At 38.7% G+C, this 4,491-nt stretch overlaps 1 protein-coding gene across 1 annotated transcript in view; it reads right to left on the bottom strand.

Moving 5' to 3' along the window:
• Positions 1-4,491, bottom strand: part of WLS (wntless Wnt ligand secretion mediator) — a 119,027-nt gene that overhangs the window by 113,162 nt on the left and 1,374 nt on the right. The gene's annotated exons all lie outside the window — the stretch shown is intronic.

Raw genomic sequence — 4,491 nt, forward strand, 5'->3', positions numbered from 1 at the left:
CTATTAATAGGCAGCCTTGACCAATTTTACTAGAGCTTTCTGTATCTCAGTTTACTTATATGTAAAATGAATACAACAGCATCAATGTGGCAAGCTTTGTGTGGATCAAATTAAATAAGGCCTGGTTCACAGTGCACTTTTAAAACACATTAAATTAGCTATATAGTTAATATATTTATTTCAAGAAGAAATATTAATATAGCTATTTGATTTCATAATTAACAAGGCTTCTCATTTCACATACTCTCAAATTCTCCATAAATGAGTGAGAACTATCATCATATTAGAAACCTCATTGTAGGAAATCTTTAGCTAGTGAATCTGGATTAAGAGGGACTCCTTTCTACCTCTGGCTCCCCTATGTTACTCAGGCTTCAAATCCGGTCTTTTCTAAGCACCAGTCAGCACTGTAGTCCTATCCTAGGTACACATTAGAATCTAACCAATATTTTGCACACTAGGCAGGTACCATTCATGAACTCTCAGCGAAGGACTTTCATACAATTTCAAGTTCTAAATCTCCATAGAAACATCTTTATGAGGAAGATAAAGTTAGAATCTTTCCTTGGTCTACATGGATTAAAAAAAAAAATCTTTTTAAAGGCCACGTTATTGCAAAATGTCAACCAGCTAGGAAAGACTTTGAGTCTAGGTCTGGGTTCCAGGCAGGGAACTTGAAAATCTTACAAAGCCACACTATTATCTCAAGGAAATGTTTCTTACTCTGAAAAAGAAAAAGGGAAAGTTCCAATCGAAGGCTAGACAGGCTGTACTAAATGATTAGATGAAAGCATGATTAGAGATTGTTAGCACTAGCATTGATTTTGTTGCAATAACCAAGGAGACAGCTTAGTTTTTTAAAAGTTAAATAATGTAATTTCAATCTAGAAAAGATTTTCCATTCTTTACAAAAGAATTTCGGAAGTTGCACAGTACTTCTACCAACCATATTAGATACTCTGGTAGTTAAAAAAAAAAAAGAGAGACATAGCTTAGTCAAATATGAAGTGTTACAAAATAAAAAGCAGAATCAAATACAGAAAAATGTGGAGTAACATCAACCAAAAGTCAGTTCATTAGTTCTTTTCTCAACAGATACCCAAACACTCAGGACTGCCAAGTATTACATTATTAATACATGCTAAAATAAATACCACAACAAGCTTAAAACCTAATACACTGAGAAACAAACCCTTATACACTTTGTGTAACTGTAATTTTATTTAATTTCTTAAAATCCTGCCACTTTTCAATAAATGACAGTAGCAGAAACAAAAACTATTTGTATGAATGGACCATAATCAAAACCATTCACAGTACCTATTCAAACTATAATAGCATAAAAACATGGGAGAAAACTGATAATAAATATGTGTATATATGTATGTACATCATACATACACACATAATATTCTCAGCAATAAAAAACAATGAAAGATTGTTCACATACTAAACCTCTGAAAGAAAGTAATCTTTCCTAAAGAAATAATAATGGTCAGTTTGTTGATATTTATTTGGGTTTAAGTTTGGAATATTCCCATTTATGGGTACACTTAAAACAATGCAATAATTTTCTATTCATCCAATCCTGATCTTTTATACTCTTACCAGTCTCTAGAACAGGTGGGAATGCTGACCTGCTTTTCCAACCATTATATCCCCCAGACATGACTAATTTGAAGCTGAGCAAATTGCACATAATAGACCAGGGAATCAAGTTCACGATTTTTAGTCGGCTGCACTCTTATTTCAGGGAACATGGTCTCCTTCCCCTCCCCCCTTCCACCACCCTGCAGCTGCTTCTCCAGGAACAAAATTCACCAAACGTGAAATCAAAGGAAAATTATTTTTTAAATTTTCTGCAGGCTTATTTTTAAGAAGGCTAAAGATTAAGCTATATCTTTAAAAATATTTTCTTTTCCTTCAGGGGTTCTTAGATTTTTAAATGAATTCTAAATACAAAATAAATTATCCACTTAGGAAACCTTCTCAATACTTAAGAAAATAATCAAATGCATGATTTTATAAAGGCTCAAAGTTTGTACAAAAGCATGGCATGGCATAATTCAGTGAATTCTTAAGTATCTCAAATTCTACCATATAACACATTGCTTTCCTGAGCCTTCTTGCAAAATCCCATTAAAGGTTTAGACCCTGGCACAAAACAAACAAACAAGTACAAAAACAAACAAACCAAAATAAAAAACCTCAGTTCTAAGACAGTTGTTGGAGTAGGGGAAGATCCCTCTTATTTCCTTTTTACCTAGTGTTTAAATTTTCCCCCATCAATTCTAGAAAGCTATAACCAAACACCGGTCTGAACGTCATATAAAATTCTCAAAGGCACTGAGAAATTCATACAATTTCATAACTGAAAGGAATCTTAAACTCATCAACCTACCAATGAGAAGACTGAAGCCTGTCAGTTAACTGAAAAGGTGCCTCCTCACCAACTTAGGTGCATGGTTTGTCAATATTTTTTGGAGGGGGGTGGTTGTTTTTGTTTTGTGAATATGTATGTGCTGTACTTACACCCTTACAATAAGGAGCTTTGCCATTCAGCTCCTCCCCTTTCTAGGCAGTCATGTTTCCTTTCATCTAGGACAACAGTGATCAAAAAGGAACATTATACCAAAATACCAAGGCCAATTCAAAGTGAAAATTTCACTTTCTCACTTGGCCTCTGCAAATGAATTAGAAAGACACTGCATAAGCAAGACACCTGACTTCCTACCATCAATAGGGTTGAGCAGTGAAAGAGTTCTCCTTTTACTGGGGAGGGTGGAAGCAAAGGTTTCTGGACTTAGACTTTCCACTGTCCCTTTAGCTACTGATTCCACTCATCGCTTTCTTGAAATTCCATCCTTTGCTTAGTTTCCTGCCTTCCAGTTTGCTGGGGAAACATATCACTTACCTTTTGTTGATATTTATTTCCCATATTTGGGTCTTTGAGCATACCTAAGTTCTTAGATTTAACAGCCCCCCGCCCCCCCAAAAAATCATCACTAAGTGGTTGAGATAAAGGCTAAGCCACTATTCAAAGTGTTTACAATGAAATGGATCCGATCTTTTCAGCCTTCAGGCCAGAACTAGGGACATAGTCTTAGCAACTGAGGAAGGAGGAAAGGTTAAGAGGTAAACTTACACAACTTTCCCCAAGAAGTGTTATACAGAGACAGATAGTTGTCTTGTTCAAGGAAAGCTGGGACTAAAGCAGTTCATTTATTGAGGGGAAATCTAGACCTATCACTAACTTTTTGAGATTGTCACCAGGTGCGGTCATTAACCAAGTTCTATTGGAAAAACAACCCTTGGCACAGCTTACTCCAAACAAACTTCTCTTTGAACATACAACCTTTCTGAACCTATGGTAACTCCAGCAGCCACTTGCGACTGCCCTTGGACCTTCTCCTCCATATTAAGATTCCAGAAATGATGCCAGTTCCAGAAGGACTCTAAGAAACCTACAACATTGGATAATGGGCTAGATCAGCTTTAGAAAAGGAAAAAGAAACACACACCAACAAATACCAGGGTACTATGTGTAATGGTTCGCTGCTTGTGCAAAAACCTCAAAGAGGATGAAGGTCAGACAGGGATAATAGGCCAATTTAATTCTGAAAGCACAAGGTGCAAGAAATTTTAATTATGGTCTGCCACTGAAATCACACAAGATCCAATGGCATCTAACTGCAACTGCTCATCAAGGGAGACAAGAGGTATAATTGTAACCGCTGCATAATCACTGTGAGGGCACAGGGAAGGCTGCCTTCAGCTCCCAGTAGAGAATGTATTAAGTGCCTTGAAAAATCCAATACGAGGGAAACAGTGGAGATTGCACGTTAGACTAACGAGGAGCTCGAGGGAGTTGGGGCGGGTCGGGGGGGGGGTAGGATTTCAAGAATAAAAAAATTAAGCTGTTTGACCCAAACTGAGGATATGAGCTTGGAAAACTCGGAACCTCTTTCTGCTTTGTGGATACGTACACAGAGAAAGGCATGTTCTCCTCTAGAAATTTCTCTCCTTGATAAAGCTTCACCCACTCTCCTTTGTTTAAACTGTTAGCTTGAATGTTACAGTGATTTACAGACCCAGACTCCCCTTTCATTTGTTCCCATCCAACCCAAGCCTGGAGACAAAACGCCACGCACACGACTCGGGGTGCCCAAGCCTGGGCAGTTCTCACAACCATGACGACACCCGCACCACGCGAGCTCTGGAAAAGAGACGCGCGCAGAAAGCCCCTCCGTGGACTCTCCACTCCGCAAAGTTTTACAAATCTGCGAAATAAGGAAGCCAAGCCTTGCATCCGCACCCGCGGCGAAGTTGGCGCTGAAGTTTGCGCCGGGACGTCGTGCATCTCGAGGGGGAGGGGAAAGTGACTGTGCGGAGGGGCGGGAGGATGGAGATGAGACGGAGACACGGAGAGAAGAAGGGAGTTTTCTGAGTGGAAGGTCCATGAAACCATCTTCTTCACCCGGAAGCCTGTTT

Source organism: Bison bison, unplaced genomic scaffold, assembly GCF_000754665.1.
Source record: "Bison bison bison isolate TAMUID 2011002044 unplaced genomic scaffold, Bison_UMD1.0 scf7180017864195, whole genome shotgun sequence".
Lineage (NCBI taxonomy): Eukaryota > Metazoa > Chordata > Mammalia > Artiodactyla > Bovidae > Bison > Bison bison.